The 21,348-nt window shown below is 39.3% G+C and overlaps 1 long non-coding RNA gene across 2 annotated transcripts; it reads right to left on the reverse strand.

Annotated features, from left to right (window-relative positions):
- Nucleotides 1-1,304: 1,304 nt before the first annotated feature.
- Nucleotides 1,305-3,058, reverse strand: LOC115945120 (uncharacterized). Of its 2 annotated transcripts, none has more exons than XR_004079590.2 (3): nucleotides 2,714-3,058; nucleotides 2,353-2,415; nucleotides 1,305-2,195 (listed from the first exon to the last, which is right to left on the reverse strand). It is a non-coding gene; the product is annotated as an uncharacterized LOC115945120 (long non-coding RNA). The 2 variants fall into 2 exon arrangements; XR_014144895.1 differs by having other exon boundaries at nucleotides 2,794-3,054.
- Nucleotides 3,059-21,348: the final 18,290 nt, after the last annotated feature.

Here is a 21,348-nt window from a genome sequence, read left to right on the forward strand (position 1 = left end):
TACAAATGGCCAACGGACATGAAAAAATGCTGAACATCACTCGGCATCAGGGAAACACAAATCAAAACCACAAGGAGATATCACCTCACACCAGTCAGAATGGCAAAAATTAACAACTCAGGAAACGACAGATGTTGGCGAGGATACAGAGAAAGGGGAACCCTCTTACACTGTTGGTGGGAATGCAAGCTGGTTGTAGCCACTCTGGAAAACAGTGTGGAGGTTCCTTAAAAAGGTAAAAATGAGCTACCCGGCAATTGCACTACTAGGTATTTATCCAAAGGATACAAACATAGTGATTCAAAGGGGCACCTGCACCCCAATGTTTATAGCAGCAATGTCCACAATAGCCAAACTGTGGAAAGAGCCAAGATGTCCATCAACAGATGAATGGATAAAGAAGAGGTAGTATGTATACACAATGGAATATTACTCAGCTATCAAAAAGAATGAAATCTTGCCATTTGCAACAATGTGGTTGGAACTAGAAGTATTATGCTAAGCAAAATAAGTCAGTCAGAGAAAGACAAACATCATATGACTTCACTCATATGCGGAATTTAAGAAACAAAACAGAGGAACATAGGGAAAGGGAAGAAAAAAATAAAATAAGACAAAAACAGAGAGGGAGACAAACCGTAAGAGACTCTTAACTATAGGAAACAAACTGAGGGTTGCTGGAGGGGAGGGGCTGGGGGCTGGGGTACCTGGGTGATGGGCGTTAAGGAGGGTACTTGATGTAATGAGCACTGGGTGTTATATGCAACTGATGAATCACTAACTTCTACCTCTGAAACTAATAATATATTATATGTTAATTAAATTGAATTTTTAAAAAACTCAACTGGTTTTTTATGACCCTCCTCAAACTGGGCAGCTGACTACCCAAAGCTTTCTCTGACATTTATGGCACCTACTGCTACAAAGTATTCATCTCTGTATCCAGGCGGGTCTGGCATGTGATGGTTGTTCAATAAATTCTTGGTGAATAAATGGTACAGAAAGTCTGGGAAAACACTGGGGTTGGGATGGGGTGGAGGCAATCAAGCTTAAAAGGTCACTGTAGAGCAATCTTCATCCCTGGACCCAGAAATACCACATCTAGGAAATTTACCTCTACAAATAATTGAGAATGTGCTCAAAGATTTAGCTGCAAAGCTCACACTTCATTGCTGTTTCAATAGCAAAATCCTGGACACAATTTTAATCCTTCAGTTGGACTTTAGCTAAATAAACACACAGTGGAATACTAAATACCCATTTAAAACATGTATGGAAAAAAATAGAAACATATATGGAAAATATTTAGTGGCATGTCACGATATTTTATTCAAGGAAAAAAGGCTGTTCAAGGAAAAAAGCAGTGTGTTCACTCTGCTTACATTTAATGCTATACATCGAATTGTCAACAGTGGTTTCCTGGGTGTGGGATTTCAATTTTTTTATCTTCCTTCTGATTCCAAAAAAAAAAAAAAATCTAACTTGTATACAATGAGTAGTAATTACTTTTGTGATTAAAAAAAGGAGGACTTTGTTTTCAAAGGAGAGAGTCCTGTCCTTTCGTGGTCCAACTTCCCTTTGGAGCTCCAACTCTTGTGAAATGCCATTCATAGTCCCAGCATTCCAGGGTGCCCAAGGGAAAAGGGCTGCCCAGGTATTTTAGCCTCATTTCACAAAACAGAGGCTTGGAAGGGAAAAACAGCTGCTCCAGTGCTCAATGATTTTAAAACCCAAACAGTTCCCAAGATTTGGCAGTTAGAAAACTTGCATTAGCATGCTTCACTTTTCAAGATAACCTCCTCTCAAAATTCTGTGCTGACGCTGAAATCATTTGCCATGGAAGGACTCTGTCCCATCCAGGAGAAAATTCGAAAGCCAGCGTATTCCTTCCTACCCTAATCTACATGTACTTGGACATTCCACAGCCAGAAGCCATCCCCCCCCCCCCCCCCCGCCACTTTATCTTTTACTGGGCTGCCACTCTTCCAAAAGGGGACCAAGCCAGCAAAGAGGCCCAGGCCGGTAGGGCTGGCTCCACGCCTGAGGTGCTGGGTCCCTCTCTAGGGCATGGCAGACAGGCCAGCTGTGAACCCGGTGACTTGACTTCCTCCTCCTTCCCGGAGGTCCCCGCCCACATCACCGTCATCAGGTCTCCGAGGAAGTCACGTTCTGGCCTCTGAGCTGTTCTGAAGGTTCTGGGAGGAAAAGGGAGGTGAGGTGGCAAGAGCCCTTGCACGCTTCCAAGAGACAGGGCCCCTAGCTCACCGACTGTCACTAATTAGATGGAGATGGGGGTAAGTGATTTTCCCAGGGAGTGGATTAAATCTTTCATCTATCAGAGAGGGTACTGACCAAAAATGACTGCGTCCCCTCTCCAGTGTTAGAAGGGTGAGTGCCCAGATGTCCCCGGGAGCGCTGCAAAAAGAAAAGAGAATTATTATGTAATGAGGATCTTTGAGGTGCTAGCATCCATGTAAACCCTGTCTTCTTTAATCCTCCAGTAGAGCCTTTATGTTAGGTGTCCCTGATCCCAATATATGGTGTGGCAGAAGTTCTGCGAAATGCTTTCCAACCTTGTCCACTTCGTGGTACACATGGACAACAATATGTTTACGGCACACTTGGGCAAAAGTGAGCACCAACCAGAAGCAAACTGCCCCGCTGCCCCATAAAGAGGTGCTCCACCTCTCAGTGTACCTGTCCCACCCGTTACCTGTTTGCTGCTCACTGGAATGAAAGCCGGGAAGAGGCTGATCCAAGAGAAGTAGGACATACAGCTGTGTCAAGACAAACCTGGATTTGCTTCGCAGCTCTGCCTTCCGTTTGACTTCAAGCACGTAACTTGATATTTTTTGAGCCTGCTTCCTCACCTCTAAGTGACGCTAATAAGAGTACGCACGGCACTAAGGCAGTGACATGAGTGATGAACCCGACCGAAGGTTTATCAGCGAGCCTGCGCCCAGAGAGCGCGTCCCGCCTGGGCTCCCCGGGCGACCCCCGCGCGGGCCCCGGGGCCGGCGCGCGGGGAGGCGCGGGCTGCGGGCAGCGCGGGGGCGGCGGGGAGGCGCAGGCGGCCCGGGAGGTTCCGGGCTTCCGCGCAGACTTCTGCGTACCCGGACGGCTGCGTCACCGTCCGAAAGCGCGAGCCGGCCGGCGGGGGCGGAGGCGCGGCGCCGCTGGAAGCCCGGGTGTTCTAACCGAAAGTACGGGCCCGGATTTCCCCGCCGCGGTCGCCGTGGCTAGTCTGCGGTCCGCCTCGCCCCCCCAACCCCCAACCCCGCGCCCGGGGTCGCCGTTCCCGCTCTCGCTCCCGCCCCCTCGGCCCGCGGCCCCCGGCGGAGTCCAGGGCAGCGCGCGGGGGCGGTCTCTGGCGCCGAGCGGGGACGGCCCCCACGCGCTTCTCTACTCGCCGCCTCTGCAGCGAAGCGAGGCTGTCTTGGCCTGGCCTTGGGGCCGTCCGGATCCCCGCCGTCCTGGCCGCGCTGTCGCGCCTTACGGTTCCCTAGGGAGGAAAAAAAAGTTGGCACTGTGGCAGCCTCCCCCGCTTCTTTCCACCCCGGCCGCCCGCCCGACTCGCCCCATTGCACAATTCCTGCCGTGGAATTGCCGCGTGACTCGGACGGAGCCCAGAAATGTTTCCCAGGTTGCCTCCGCCGAGGAAGGAGCGGCTGGGTATCCCACTCTGACCCCAGGCGCCCTTGAAATTGTATTTCTCCGAGTGACTGGGTAGCCCTTTACCATGCAGAGCGTGCCCTTTCCAAAGAAAGAACAGCTACTAGCCTGCGGGTACGTCCGCTCTAGGTTGATGGCAACCGACACGTTTCTTTTCCCCGTGTATATTTTCAGACAGAAAAAGTGTTTCAATCTATTTGGGGAAGATTTCCGGTTTTAAAAGAGGCCGAGGAGTGAATTGCTTAAAGGCGTGGAGACACAATTTTGAGCTCTCCAAGAATCAGTGTTGTTGATGGTGCATAGTAGGTACTGAATAGATAGGGACTGAATGAACAATTGAAGGAGGAATTTAAATGGCTGTGTGTAGACCAAAGCTTTCAATTTGCAGATGAAATTTAGAGGTTGACTTGCCCAGGGTTACCTAGCTAATTAATATGGAAAGCAGGAATAGAATTTGCTTCTCGTTTCAACTTGAAATACTTCGTATTTATGAGATGGGTGTACTTTTCCCTCTATAGGAAAATAAAATGCCTTCTGCAGTAAGCTCTACAGATCCTTAGTCTACGCCCTCTTCCTACCTATCTAAAATAAACAGAACAAAGCAACGACTCCCAAACACAATACATGCATGTAATAGGCTGAATTTGGCAATGCCAAAGAAAGATGTTTGCAAGGCATTTTTTGTCTTATCCCCATAAGTTAAGCACAAAATAGGCTAAGAAGAAGAAAGAAAGAAACAATAGTGCTTCTCCAAAATGGTATGGAAGATACCATTTGCCACTAGCCTTACTTTTGTAAGTACAGTGTTTGGTGTTTTGCATGGGCACTGCTAGACTTATGAGTAACTGTCAGGTTTGCTCTGAGACTGGTCAGATATTTTGCTCAGGCTCAGAATAGATTTGTAGCTCATCTTTCAGAATAGACAAGCTGCAATCTGTGAGAACACAAGGGACTTCAATGACAGTCATGCAGATGGCTGGACAGCTTGTTGTCTTTGAAGTTTCAAGGCTGACCAAGTATACCAAATGTCTAATTTAGGGAACAGAATTGCCAAACAAGTAGATGTTAAGGGCGAAGGAATCAAAACTGTAAGTGGCAATCATGAGTAAAAGTTCATTCTTTTGTGGGCTGTCAACAATGGTTTCCACGATGATGATTATGATACAGTTACAACAATAACATCCAAATACAAATTCTTCTCCAAGAAGATGGGGAAGAGGGGTTCCAGTGATAGAACAGCAGATCAAATCATGAAATGTCTCATTTTGTAGGTCAGCCAGATACACTCTGAACTGGGGCAATCTTTTTTTAACTCTGCTCTCTCTACCCTGTCTCTACCTCTAATATCTTGAAGGTGAGAATGAAAACAGAATTGCTAGAAAAATTTGAAATTCTAGGCAGCTAAGGTAGAATATGTCAATTTTGGTTTGATAATCCTACACAATGTTCATGAAATCAAAGCATCACCTCCTATGTTTTCCCACACTGCAATTTTCAGTTGGCCATTATACCAGACTACTGAACCTGAACTTTAGAAACACAAAATGTTGGCCCCTATTATTACACTGCTTTACTGCTTGAAAAAAGGCATCTAATCAAACAAAAGCCATCTTTTCCAACGGAGATCTTAACAATAACAACCTATTTGGATGCAAGTGATACTTTTTCACATATTACATATTTCATTCAACACCATTGTGTAATTTGTGTTGAATTTTTGCAAAGGAAATACCTCAGGACAATCTCAATTGTTAGCATTTATTAGTTTAACTGAGAGATTTATCAGTCATGGTGTAGCATTGGAATTCGGAGGGTCATTAGAAAAAAATGTAATTATACTCCTTCATTTTATAGACGAGAAACTGAAGGCTGTTGAAATTAAACAATAGATGGAGTTCCTGACACAGTCAAAACCAGAACTGAGGATTCTGATTTGCCATGTGTTTTATAAAATCATCACCACAGACTTCATTTCATGAGTGTGTGTTTCCACGTGAGGCATGGTGCTTGGAACTGGGGATAGGAAAAGGTATAAGGAGTTCTCAAAGATTTTATAGTCTAATTGGTGATGTAGGCCAATGTTTCTCAAACTTTAATGTCCACAGGAATCACCTAGCAAGATTGCTAAATGCAGCTTCTGATTTATTGGTTCTGGGATGGGACCTGCTTTGCCACTAACAGGCTCCAAGGAGATGCCATTTCTGCTGGTCCACAGACTACACTTTGAGTAGCAAAGTGTAGGACATATAAAGATAATTAACAGTCTAGCAACCTAAGAGAAACAAAAAGAATAATAAAATCTTCTGAGCCTGTTTGAAATGGATGTCACAAAGCTCATGCTCCTTACTTCTAAGAATGTCCCTCAGAGGCTCAGAGGCTATCTACTGTTACAAAAGAGTAACCTATTTTTGCCTCTGGGAGCACAGCATATAAGAAATAAGGAAATCGTGGGGCAAATAGAAAGAAAGGAGAAAAGTGATGGCAAGAAATACCATCAAAGGAAGAGATAGAGACACCATAAAAAATTTTTTGAAAAAATGTAAACTCATGGCAGCCAAGATATCAATACTTCTGGAGAGTATCAATGAGAATGTAGTGTTGAACAATGGATTCAGAGCCAAGAAGTCTCAATTCAAGTTCTGGTAGGCCAATTAGTAACTATATGATCTTTAGGCATATATGTAACCTGTTTAGCTTCAGTTTCCCTATCAGAAAAAAAGAGAGAGAGATAATACCTCAAATCTCCCTGGATTGAGTAATTATATATTAAAGCACTTGACACAGACATGTTGAAGAATGTACAAAGCTTCACAATGTAGCTTAGGTTTAGAAACTCAGCAGTTTTATTAAAACCAATGCAGTAACCAATAATTCCAATCTTACACAAACTACTTCAGAGAACAGAAAAAGTAGGTACCCTCCATGACTAATTTTATGAGGCTGTTATAACCTAACTACAATAACCTAATTAGGATAATGCATACAAGAAAGGAAAATAAAAGGCCCATAATCACTCATTAGGATAACTACTAAAATGCAGTGACCAAGTCTGGTTTTTCTCAGAAAGGGAGGTTGGTTTAACATTAGAAAATCAATTAATGTAATTAATGTGATTAACAGATTAGAGGAGAAAAATCATATGATCATCTCAATTTCAGGAGAAAAAAGCCTACATCAAATATTCTGCTTAATGGTGAAATGCTGAAAGTATTCCATTAGAGATCTGAAACAAAACAGGATTGCCTGACATAATCACTCAAATTTTACATTACATTAGAAGTCCCAGTCAGTATTTTTGGTTTTTTAAATTTTTTCCCCAGCCATTCTTTTTGTTTTACCTTGGCATTAAAGGTAGGAAAAATACACACACACACACACACACACACACTCATTGTAAAGGACAAAACAAAACTCATTATTTGCAAATGATTTGATTGTATATGCAGAAAGCCTAAAAGAATTTATAGATAAATGATAAGAATGTATAAGACAGCTTAGCAAGATTGTAGGATTCAAAATCAGTATTACCATTGTAGGCAGAATGAAGTCCATCTCCCCTACAAAGATGTCCAGATCTTAATCCCTGAAACCTGTGAATTTTTGCCTTACAAGTCAAAAATGACTTTGTAGATGTGATTAAATTAAGATGATCAAATTATTCTAGATTATCTGGGTGAGCCAAATGTAATCACAAGAGTCCTTAAAACTGAAAAATTGTGTCATAAGTCAGTCAACCTGTTGTTGCTGGCTTTGAAGATGGTGAAGGGGGGCTACAAGCCAAGGCATGTGGGCAGCTCTAGAAACTGGAAAGGGCAAGGACACAGATTCTCCCCTAGAGCCTCCAGAAAGCAGCAAAACCCTTCCAACATCTCGATTTTAAGCCCAGTGGAACCGATTTTGGACTTCTGAACTACAGAACAGTGAGATAATAAATTTCTGTTGTTTTATACCACTAAGTTTGTGGCAACTTGTTACAGCAGCCTTGGAATAATACAATTACAAAGTAACTGATTTCTAAATACCAGTTCACAAATGAAAGCAAAGAAGGTTAACACCTAGGACATTTGTGGTAGCATCCAAATTTGTATGTTAAAAAAATTACCCAGGAGTGAATCTAACAAAATATATGCAAGAAAATCATAAAACTTTATTGAATGTTGTTAAAAAGGACCTAGAGAAATGGAGATATGCTATGTTCATGGACTTGAAGATTTAACATTTAAAGATATGAATTCTTCCCCAAACTGATCTATAGATTTAGTTACAATTCCAATTAAAATCTCAACAGACTTTTTTTTGGTGGAACTTGACAACTTGATTCTAAAATATATATGAAAGTCAAAAGGCCAAAAATAGCCAAGACATTCTTGAAGAAGAAGAAGGTAGGGGCTTGCTGTCAAGATATTAACATTTATAAAGTCATTATAATGAAGATAATACAGTAATGGTTCAAGCATAGAAGAATAAATCAATGAATTTGAAGAGAGAGGGCAGACCTAGATCCACAAATATATAGACAAAGGGGCACTGAAGAATAAAGGAGAAATGATGGAGCCTATAATAAATAGTGCTGGGATGTCTGGGTATTTATAGTTATAAAAATAAAATTGGATCCTTACTTCATACCATACATATAAATAATCTCCAAGTGAATTAAAAGTCTAATGTAAAAGGTAAACCATAAAAATTTTTCCCTAGGCTAGGGAAAGTTTTCTTAAGACATAAAATGTATAAATATAAGAGGAAAGATTGGTAAATTAGACTATATTAAAATTGAGAACATTTATTCATCAAAAAACTTCATAAAATACCTACCATCCTCTGGGAGAAGATGCATATTTGCAACACATTTAAGTAATAAAAGAGTAGTATCAAAAATACACAAAGAGGGGCGTTGGGTGGCTTAGTCAGTTAAGTGTCTGTCTCTTGATTTTGGCTCAGGTCATGATCTCAGGGTCATGGGATGGAACCCTGCATCAGGCTCTGCACTCAGTGGGGAGTCTGCTTTAGATTCTCTCTCTCTCCCTCTGCCCTTCTCTCTCTCTCTCAAATAAATAAATAAATCTTTAAAAAAAACAGATACAAAGAATACTTACAAATTAGTAACAAACACAAAATAGGAAAATGGACAAAAGACAGATACCTCACAAAAGGAGAAACTCAAATAGCCATTAAACATATGAAAAGATGCTCAATGTTAGCAGTAAGGCGTAAAATGCAAAGTAAAACCACACTGAAATATTTTTACGTATCCATCAGATTGATGAAAGTAAGTTTGGCCGTTCCAAATGTGGAAAATACTATGGAACAATGGGAACTCTTATACATTACAGATAAGAGCATAAATTTGTGGAGTGCCTAGGTAGCTCAGTTGGTTAAGTGTCCAACTCTTGATTTCAGTTCATGTCATAATCTCAGGGTTGTGGGATAGCACCCTGCCTTGGGCTCCATGCTCAGTGGGGAGTCTGCTTGAGATTCTCTCCCTCTCCCTCTGCCCCTTCCCCCTACTCTCTCTCTCTCAAATAAATAAATACATCTTTAAAAAAAAAAGCACGAATTTGTATAAGCACTTAAAAAAACAACTTTGTAGTACCTTTTAAAACTGAACATGTTAGTATCCTATGATTTTACAATTCTCCCAGTTATTATATACCTTCAACTAGAAACTCTGGCACTAGGAAATATATACATGGATGTTTATAGCAGCATTGTTCATAATAATAAGAAACTGGAAGCAATCCAAATGTCCACCAAGGGTTGAATATATAATTAATTATTTTACATTCATAAAAGGGACTACTATACAGCAATGAAAATAATGAACAGCTACACACACCAACATAGATAATGCAAACACAAGGTTGAAGAAGCAAACCCCTGAAGAAAATACACAATATGATTCTGTTTATACTAGTTCAAAACAGACAAAACTAAACACTCTTGTTCAGGGATGAGCATAGGTCATAAAACTAAAGAAACTAAGGGGATAATTATCCTAAAAATCAAAACATTGATTACCTCAGCAGTGTAGGGAGGGGAAAGCAATTGAGGAGGCCCACACAGGAAGTTTCTCTGACAAGGAAAATGTTCTTTTCTTAACTGTGGGGAGCTAGACAGAATGCTTACTTTATTCTTATTCTTCAGAATGTACATTTATGTCTTATACATTCTTATGTGAGCATGATTAAAACAAAAACTATTCAATTAAAAACAAAACAAAAAATTACACTGGAGGTTTTGTAGGTGGAAACAAGGGGCTTCATTCTAAACCAAACAACAAAATAAGATCATCATAAGTTTAGTAGTAAATATAATTTACAAACTCTTTTGATTGGACACCAGCTACACCCATTTTAGAACATTCCCTCAACTAAATCTGTTTCACCAACCCTGAGTCGGCACTAACATAGAGGTAAACAATGAATATGGGCTTGATAGCAAGAGAGATTTTATCTCTGCACACAACTGTGAGGAAGCAACAGAGAAAAATCTGTTTCTTCCCATGGAGAGACTTGAACACGGTAAAATTAAATCTTATTTGGTAACGGAAATGATGAATCATTAAGCTCCATGAGTAGCTCACGAAATCATAAACTTAGCTTTCCCTTCTGCAAAGACTGAAATATCTTATAGTCTAGCATCTGAATTTGAAATTATCTTTAGGTCTAGGTGGTTTGCTTCACAGTTTTTCTTGAATTACAACAGTTTCCATTCTTAAAGGGAGACTCATATCTGATGTCTCATTTTCCTCTTGAAAAAGGGGGCTTATTTTATTCTGTTTTAGTGGCAGGTGTTCATTATGTTAGATGAACCTAGAGACTCATTGAATTATGCCTTGTGTATAAAACGTTTGATCTTCATAATGTGTAGTTTGAATCATCCAGAGATGACTAAATAGTCATGCACTTGATTTAATAAGCTAGGTAATTTTTGCCATCTGCCTTAGAAAGGTCCATCCAAGATGGTTAAAAGTTTAAAAAATAAAAAGTGTTGATCTTTATCTTCCTCATCTAGAATTCCTCTTTGCACAGTAATGTTGGATAGTCCTGATTTTGAAACAAAGTGGCCAAAATGAATTGTTTAAGTTCCAAGTTCCACTAGTGCATGCAAGTTCAGGCCCTCACGGATCGGAGTAACGGGGGCTCAACATTCCAGGAAGATACAATGGGATCCACTTTTTTGAATGTAAATAGTTAAAACCAGCTTTAGTAAACCCAGTTTTGACAGAATCCAAGACAGGAGTGTTACTGGGTCCTTGGATAGAAGAAGATCCAGATGCTATTTTGGGAAAACACCCAGACCGTGCCTCATCTCCTCTCTATAATTCTCATTCTTCTGTCTCTACCAGCCAGCTTTGGCTGCATTTCGTGCCCCCATGGATCAGATAACCATCCCACAGCTCCCATGGTGACCCAAGTCCGGCCACCTAGAGAGATGCTCATTTTTAGTCCCATTTCCAAGTTCCACAAGGAGACTGATTTGCACAGCTTGAGTCTGGTGTCAACTCCTGGTCCAAACAATTGTGATCAAGTAGGAAACGAAGGGCTCACCTTTATGGGATGGACAGACCACGCCACTGTTACCCACTGCAGAAGGGTAGGACAGAAATGCCGAGGGGATTAGGAAGACCTTTCCTAGTCAAAGGCCTGAAGGCAAAAATGTGTATGGTGTGTTCTAGTAACATTGTGTAAGACAATCTGTCTAGGTATGGAATTTGTGCAAAAGCACTAAGCAACAAAATTGGAGAAATAGTTTGAGTTCACATTGGAGAAATTCCTGGATGTCAAGCTAAAAGGTTTAAATTTCTGTAGACTCAAAAATTTAAACCCAGCATGGAGCCCAATGTGGACCTCAAACTCATGACCCAAGATCAAGACCTGAGCTGAAATCAAGAGTTGGACATTTAACCAACTGAGCCACCCAGGCACCCCTCTATAGACTTTTTCATGAGACTTTTATAGGTTCAATGAGTATAACAGGTCTTTTTTTTTTTTTTTTAAAGATTTTATTTATTTGAGAGCGAGAATGAGAGATAGCATGAGAGGGAGGAGGGTCAGAGGGAGAAGCAGACTCCCTGCCGAGCAGGGAGCCCGATGCAGGATTCGATCCCGGGACTCCAGGATCATGACCTGAGCCGAAGGCAGTCGCTTAACCAACTGAGCCACCCAGGCGCCCGAGTATAACAGGTCTTAATCAAAAATGTATATATTCATGAAGGCTTTGAAGGTTAGAAAGTCCATTTAAATGTTTATGTTTATTACACAACTGTTTATAATAATAAAAAGTTGGAATCAACATGGATGGCCATCAGTAGAAGAATGCTTACAGAATTGACAGTGTATCTATCCTACAAAATTTCCTCTGGTCATTAAAAGGAATGATTTAAAGCTGTGATCATTAACATGAAAAGCCCTATTACCTACTAACAGTAAAATTATTAACAGAAAAAGCAAGTAAAGTAGCAGAGATGTATAATACGATTCCATTTATAGGAAAGTATTTTAAAAATACATAGCTTTTAAATAGGTAGAAAAATTTCTGAAAGAACATTCATGAAACTGTTAAAGTGGTTTCCTCTGGGGAAGGAAGTGGGATGAATGAGTGGGTGGGGTAGAGATGAAGAGTGACATTCACTTTACTACATGTGTCATATGCTTAAAAAGATAAAAGTACAAATACATCATTAAACATTTTTTAAAGTTAACTTCCTTTTCAATAACACAGCATAAGTGTATGTACTTAGACTCAGAAATTAGAATAATATTACCTTTCATTTCTAAGCAGCTTGCAGTTGACAGCTGTGATAACTAGCCCTTGCTTTGTTTCAGGTATCTTTTAAGCCTTTCCATAGCTAACTCATTTAATCCTCACAAGGACCCTGCAAATTCAATACTGTTATTCTCCCATCTTACTGATGAGGAAGCTGAGGCACAGAGATGAGTTAGTGACCCAGGCTCACATAGCCAGTAAAGGGCAGAGCTGAGATTTGACTGCAGGTATTTTCCCTCTTGAATCTCAGCTCCTGATCACTTTGGCTAAATGACACTTATACAAAAGCATTTTCACATATATTGTCCCCCATATTACATGGGAGAAAACGAGGACCCATACCTCAGTGTACTGTAATTGCCTGTTTTCATGTTAATGTACCCACTAGACTCCAAGCTCTACCATGCAGGAATCTTGGTTTGTTGTTGGTTTTTACACACTGGCACATAGGAAGGGGGTAATACGTGATTTTGAATACTGTGGTGGCTTAAAATGTCCACAAATTCTTTGACACCACCTTTAAGAGGTTGAGCCTAATTCCCCTACCCTTCAGTATGAGCGGGACTTAATGGCCCATTTTTAATGACTAGAATGAAGCAAAAGTGGCAGTGTGTGACTTCAGAGACTAGGACATAATAGGCATGATGGCTTTCCGCTCCCTCTCTTGTCTCTCAGATTAGTTGTTCTGAGGGAAGCCAGTTGCCATGTCATGAGATACTGAAGCATCCTGCTAATAGCCATGGGAGTAAACTTGAAAGTTCAGCCTCAGTCAAGCCTTCAGGAGATTGTAGCCCTCTCTCATCTGGTCTGTAACATCCTAGGAGAGCCTGAGCCAAAATCACCAAACTAAGCCACTTCCAAATTTTATGACCTATAGAAACTATGAAATAGTAAGTGTTCATTATCTTAAGCCACTAAATATTGGCATAACTTACTACACAGCAATAAATAATATAAATGCTTTTGATTAAAAATAATATATGTATATATGTGAAACTTGGATATTTATGGAATATATTAATATACTTTTTCTTTTTTTTAAGATTTAGTTAAGAGAGAGAGGGAGAGTGTGTGAGTTGGGGGAGAGGCAGAGGGAGAGTGAGAGAATCCCAAACTGAGCAAGGAGCCCAACACAGGGCTCGATCCCATGACCCATGAGATAATGACCTGAGCTGAAATCATGAGTTGGATGCTCAACTGACTGAGTCACTCAGGTGCCCCAAATATGCTTTTTCTTTTACATTTTCATGCATATGATCTTTTCCTTAGTTGGCCTGAAGCTTATTTGCCTGAGAGTGCTATGTGGAGATTGGGATTAGGATTCTTAAAGTGGGAATTAATAAAGGAAGGGTTAAAAATCAGCTTCTAACATCCAAAATAGGATTTTTGATCAAAATAGTTATTTAGGAAGCCAAAAAAAAAAGGTGAGAGAGAAGAAATTTTCCACATTCCTTTTCCTAACCATTGACATAACCAGGGTTAAACCTGGTAGACTAGATCATGGAGTTTCTTTTTTAGCACAATGAGACAACTGTGTCCACCTATAATGACTAGACCTTTGAGCTTGCTGTCCTTGGACAGAACGAGGATATGATGTTGAGGAAGTGGGCTGCTTCAGCCTTCTTCCTGTGCCAATGGATTGTGGGCAGAAGTTGGAGTTGGAGTTAGGAAAGCCAGTTAGTGAGAAGTTTTCTTGATCCCAGGAGTAAGTCCCAGAGAGGAAAGGGGTGTGAGATTGGTTGAGGGGAAGGCTAAGGACCAGATAGCTTCTCCTCTACTTCCTACTTGGGATTCAAGAAGGAAATCACTGATTAAGGTGAGTCGGCAGCACATGGAGTGGGCCCAGAGGAGGAAAGAGAGCAGACTAGAGGGTACAGAGGGCCCAAATTGAGCCCCATTAGCTCCTGTGTGGTGAGGAAGGGACAGGTCTTCCTGCATCTCCTGTAAAGGGGCACAGAACTTGGCTCAGTTGAGAGATAATAACGCTGTCATGAGGGTGGTCAAGATGACCCCCAGTAGAAGTAGAGATGAAGACAATGCATAGAGGATGTGGCAGAGAATCAAAGAAGTCTGTGTTGCTGGTGCTGATAAGAACCATGGTGGACCAGTGTCAGCTGAGGTATACCACCTGCTCCTGACCATGTGGGGAAAAATGACCATCCTATCAAATATTCCACTTTTGACTTGGGCAACAGAGAAGAGCAGAAAACCAGAGATACAACTGTGAGACCTCAGTGGACACGGGTCCAGGGGCTAGTCTCAGGAGCAGCTTACTTCAGACACTTGACTACAGAAACTGACAACTAAGAATGTTGGATTGAATATAAAGATAATATATAAATATGATATGTTAAAAATTTATATATAAAATATAAAATAATATAAAATGTTATTCAAGTATTAAAGTTATTGGGCGCCTGGGTGGCTCAGTTGGTTAAGCAACTGCCTTCAGCTCAGGTCATGATCCTGGAGTCCCGGGATCGAGTCCCGCATCAGACTCCCTGCTCAGTGGGGAGTCTGCTTCTCCCTCTGATCCTACCCCCTCTCGTGCACTCTCACTCTCTCTCTCTCAAATAAATAAATAAAATCTTAAAAAAAAAAAAAAGTTATGTAAAAACACAACTAGGGGCACCTGGGTGGTACAGTTGGTTGAGTGTCTCACTCTTGGTTTCAGCTCAGGTCGTGATCTCAGGGTTGTGAAATTGAGCTCCACGTAGGGCTCTGTGCTCAGTGTGGAGTCTGCTTGAGATTCTCTCTCCCTCCCGCTCATGTCATTGAGATTCTCTCTCCCTCCCTCTCATGTCATTCATGCTCTCTCTCTCTAATAAATAAATATTTAAAGATTTTATTTATTTGTCAGAGAGGGAGAGCACAAGCAGGGGGAGCAGCAGAGGGAGAAGCAGGCTCCCTGCTGAGCAAGGAACCCAGCGCAGGGCTCATCCCAGGATCCTGGGATCATGACTTGAGCCAAATGCAGATGCCTAAACAACTGAGCCACCCAGGTGTCCTAAATAAATAAATCTTAAAAAAAAAATACAACTATATTAAAAGTATCAGAACACTCATGTGACCAATAAAATCTATTTTTTTTTAAATGTAGGCTCACACCCAGCATGGAACCCAACATGAGGCTTGAACTCACAACCCCAAGATCAAGACCTGAGCTGAGATTAAGAGTCAGACACTTAACAGACTAAGCCACCCAGGCACCCCAAAATCTTTTTTTTTAATGTTTCAAGTTTTTATTTAAATTCTAGTTAGTTAACATATAGTGTACTATGAGTTTCAAGAGTAGAATTTAGTAATTCATCACTTACGTATAACACCCAGTGTTCATCACAACTAGTGCCTTCCTTAATACCCATTACCCATTTAGCCCCACCTCCCCTCCAGCAACCCTCAATTTGTTCAAATCTAAGGTATACTGAGTACCAAAACTGCTTTTGCTCTAAGGGCATTTACTAATCCAGCCAATTTGAGACTCTATCTTCCTAAGGAGTAAAGTACAAAAGGAAATCCACCAGCAAAACTAGGAATTCACAACCTATTTTCCCCAAATCTCCACCCATAGGAGGCTGCTAAACAATACAATGGGGAAACAATTTCATCCTTGAAAATTTGTGATCATTTCCTGGAGTTACTGCAATTACAACCTCTTGATGGTCCAAAAAAATTCAAGCAATAAATTTAAATTGGTGCGGAATACTGGTAAAGCCCGTAGGGATTAAACATGACAAATACAAACCCATCCTGAGAAGTCATCTTCCTCCTAGGCCTCAATGTACTTACATAAATAATTTTTCAAGGTCCCTGAGCAGCCTGCAGTGAAAAATAACTAAGCACACGTAAAGAAATAAGCACTATGTATAAGAGCTAGAAGAAACAATAGTAGAAACAGGGCCAAAAAAAGACATCAGATACTGGAATTATCAGACATAGATTAAGAAACAATTGTATCTACCATTATTAAAGATATAAAAAGCACATTTGAAAATATCTTCAGGATACTGGAAACTATAAAAGGGTGACCAAGAAACTTTTAGAAAGAACCAAATAAAACTTCAAGAAATGAAAATCACAGTTACTGAAATTAAAAACAAAACAAAAACCAGTGGTTTAACACCATATTAGACATAAATGAAAAGAGAATTAAAGAACAGGAAGTTTAGGTCATAAGACTTTATGGAAGGCAGCACAGAGATTCAAAGTAATGGAATATATGAAAAAGAGATTAAGATTGCTGGAAAAGAGAGTGAGGAAGTCTAGTGTACATTTAAGTAGTTCTAGAAGGAGAGGAAAGACATGACACGGCAGAGATAATATTTGAAGAAATAATAACCTGTACTTTTTCAGAGCCAATAAACGGTATCAATTCACACACTCAAAAAAAAAAAAAAAAAAAAAAGCCAAACAAATCCTATACAGGAAAAAGGAAAGGGAAGGGAAGGGAAGAAAGAAGAACGGGAAGGGAGGGGAAGGGAACAGAAGGGAGGGAAGGAAGGAAGGAAGGAAGGAACGGAAGGAAGGAAGGAAGGCAGGAAGGGGGAGGGAGGAAAGCAGCGAGGAAAGAATGAACTAACTATTGAGCAAACTTTAAACGTAGATTCCTCATCATAAAACTAATGGACAGCCAGAGGTGGGGGGAGAGACTGGGGTGGGGTATGGGTGGAGATCACCGTCAAAGGAACAACTACACTGACAACTGATTTCTCAATAGAATCAATGGAAAGCAGATGATAGTATAATGATATCCTCCATGGGGTGAAGGAAAATACCTGTTAACCTATCATTTTATTCCTAGTGAAAACATCTTTCAAGAATGAGAGCACAATATAAACATTAAAAAAACAATTAGAACATAAAGATTTAGTTTACTACTATTCAGATCCTTGTAGAAGGAAATCCTAAAGGATGTCATTTTGGAAGAAAGAATGTGATCTCAGATGGAAGCTCTGAGATGCTAGAAAGAATGAAGAGCAAAGAAAGTGGTAAATATATGGATAAATCTATACAATGCAATGTTGTGCATAATACAACATTAATAATATCTTATGAGATTAAAAAATAAGTTAAATTCACAAAAGTAAAAGCATGCAAACCAGGAAGAGAGTAAATGGAGTTAGTGTTCAAAGTCTTTGTAGTATCTAGCACAAAAACAGCATTATTGACTAACTTTTGAATTGATAGGTTATGTGTGTGTGTGTATATATATATATATATATATATATATATATATTAGCTAACTGCTAAAAGGATACAGAGAATGTTAGCCTATAAATGGGTAAGGGGTGGAGAATGGAATGATTTAAAAAAATCAATTCAAAAGAAGAAAAGAAAGAAGAAAAAGGGAATAATAGAACATAGAAAGGAAAACTGTGGTAATTTAAAATATATTAGTTATTAATACTAATTAATGAAATAAAACATAAATGGAATAAATGCATCAGTTAAAAGACGAAGGTTTTCAGACTGAATAAAACAACTGTAAAAATATTCAAACAGATGAAATGGGAAATACATATACTCTGCAAATATAAACAGAAAGGAGCCAGCATTCTTATATTACTAGCACTCTAAACAAATTTTAAGGCAAAGCACATTGAAAACAATTTGGTTGTTATTTGAAAAGCTAAACACAGAATTACTATGTGACCCAGCAATTCCACTCCTAGGTATATAACTAAAAAAATTGAAAGCAAGGACTCAAAAGATACTCTTCTACCATGTTACTGCAGCATTGTTCATATCAGCCAGAAGATGGAAACAACCCAAGTATTCAACAAATCAATGGTGAAACAAAATGTAGTATATAGGTGTAATGAAATATTATTCAGCCATAAAAAGGAATGAAGTTCTAATATATGGCATATACATTAGATTATATGGATGAACCTTGAAAACGTATGCTAAGTGAAATAAACCAGACACAAAATGATAAATATTTTATGATTTCACTTATATGAAATCTCTAGAACAGGCAAATTCATAGATACCGAAAGTAGATTTGTCAGGGGCTGGGAGGAGGGGAGCATAGGGAATTTTTGCCTAATGGTTACAGAGTTTCTATTTGGGGTGATGAAAACATTTTGTAACTATATAGCGGTTATGGTTGCACAACATGGTGAATATAATTAATGCCACTGAATTGTACACTTAGAAACAGTTAAAATGGCAGATTTGATGTTATATATATTATACCAAAATAAAAATTGACTAACATAATCACTTCCTAACAATACAACTTCAATTTGCACTTATTTTTAAAAATTATATATACATACTAACAGCCTCAAACTAGGTAAGAGAAAATCAGAAAAGCTATAAGGAGAAATAGACAAATCCACAATTATACAGGAAATTGAAACAAACATCTGTTAATAATAGATAAAATCAGAAGACAAGAAAAATTACCTAATAGATGATTCAAATAATGATGATTAATAAAGTTAACCTAATTGAGATATATATATATTACATTCAACAACTGCAGAACAAATACTCTAAAGTCCACACACACTATTTCAAAATGGACTCATATGAGATCATTAAAGCAAGTCTCAACAAATTTTAAAGGCTGAGATAACATTGTTTTTCATTCAGATCAGAATGTTTTCTGATCACGGTGTGATCAAACTATAAATAAATAATAAAAAGATAGGGGCGCCTGGGTGGCTCAGTCGTTAAGCGTCTGCCTTCAGCTCAGGTCATGATCCCGAGGTCCTGGGATCAAGCCCCACATCGGGCTCCCTGCTCCATGGGAGCCTGCTTCTCCCTCTCCCACCACCACCCCCACCCCCCCTGCTTGTGTTCCCTCTCTCGCTGTGTCTCTCTCTGTCAAATAAATAAATAAATAATCTTAAAAAAAAAAAGATAAACAGAACATCCCTATGTAATTGTAAAATTACTCATAATAGAAATTTTAAAAACTGTTTTTAATTGAGTAAAAAGGCTAAAACTCTATGGGATAAACAACCACCTCAGGATATTAGAAACAAACAGTGAAATAAACAGAAAGAAAGTAGTAGAAAAGAAATAATAAGAACAGAAATACATGAAATAGAAAAAATACTTAGTAGGAACAATAAAGCCAATAGTTGGTTCTTTGAGAAGACTGATAAAGTTGTCAAATCTTTAGTGATACCATAAGAGAGAGAGACAGAGAGAATAAATATACACACACACGAAAACTATCAAGAATGAAAAGGAGCATTGTACTCCAGATATTGCAGACACTGAAAAAATCGCAAAGGATACAATGAATGGCTTAGTACCGATACATTTGAAAATGTAATAAATTATATGGAGGGGTGCCTGGGTGATAGTATAAAAAACCTGAATAATCCTATAACCATTAAAAAGTTGAATCATTCATAGAAAATCCAGGGGGTGCCTGGGTGGCTCAGTCATTAAGCGTCTGCCTTCGGCCCAGGTCATGATCCCAGAGTCCTGGGATTGAGCCCTGCATCAGGCTCCCTGCTCAGTGAGAAGCCTGCTTCTCCCTCTCCCACTCCCCCTGCTTGTGTTCCCTCTCTCGCTGTGTCTCTCTCTGTCAAATAAATAAATAAAATCTAAAAAAAAAAATCCAGAAAGAAAACTCCAGGACCGGGAGGCTTTCATGTGAGTTCTACCAATATTTTAAGGAACAAGGTATTCTAATACTATATAAACATAAAATAAGAGAACAACTCTCAAATTCATAATAAGATACTAAAACTCATCATGGACATTATGACAAAATATAATTACAGGCTAATTTGATCTATGGACATTAATTGAAAAATCTGAAGCAAAATATTAGCAAACTGAATCCAGCAATACAAAAGGATAATATAGATAACCAAACTGTATTTATCCTAGAATACAAAATTAGTTTAACATTAAAACATAAATCAATGTAATTTGTCATACTAGTAAATGTGAAAAACCATATGATTACCTCAATATATTTAGAAGAAGCAAATAGTAAAAAAAAATCGGTATGTACTCTTAATTTTAAGATTCATCAGACTTGAAATAAAAGGGAATTTAAAATCCATTAAAAGTTATCTATAGAAAATCTACAGTCAACATCATTCTAAGTAGTGAGACACTGAAAGCTTTCTCTCTGAAATAAGGAAAAATAAAAAGATGCTTACCATCATCCCTTCTACTCAACATTACACTGATAGTTTCTTAAAGGTTAGTTGCAATGTAGAATCTGAAATCACATCAGTGAACTATTTACTCTGTTCATTTAAATCTTCTGGTCTCTAACTCGGAATGAAACATTTTTTAATATCAAGCATTGGTCGTTTGGTAAATATTGCTTCATTGAGTTACACAAATTTTCCAAATGTTAATGCATTCCCTTATATAAGATCAAAAATTTCACATTTGTTAATATTGCCATTAATCTCATCAGAAAAAGATGTACTTAAGGTACAATTACTTATGATTTAATAACATTAATTTTTACTGCTTTAAAAATATTCTTTGTTTTTTTTTTTTTTTTGATTTTATTTATTTATTTGACAGAGAGAGGCACAGCGAGAGAGGGAACACAAGCAGGGGGAGTGGGAGAGGGAGAAGCAGGCTTCCCGCCGAGCAGGGAGCCCGATGTGGGGCTCGATCCCAGGACCCTGAGATCATGACCCGAGCCGAAGGCAGACGCTTAACGACTGAGCCACCCAGGCACCCCTGCTTTAAAAATATTCTTAAGTGTGGGGCACCTGGATGGCTCAGTCGGTTGAGCATCTGACTCTTGGTGTCAACTCGAGTCATGATCTCAGTGTTGAGGGATTGAGCCCAGCATTGGACTCTGCCCTCGGCAGGGAGTCTGCTTGAGATTCTCTCTCTCCCTCTCCCTCTGTCCCTCCCCCCACTTGCACACCCTTTCTCTCTCTCTCAAAATAAATAAATCTTTAAAAA

This window comes from Leptonychotes weddellii, chromosome 4 (assembly GCF_054177405.1).
Source record: "Leptonychotes weddellii isolate Sample4059 chromosome 4, ASM5417740v2, whole genome shotgun sequence".
NCBI classification, from domain to species: Eukaryota; Metazoa; Chordata; class Mammalia; order Carnivora; family Phocidae; genus Leptonychotes; species Leptonychotes weddellii.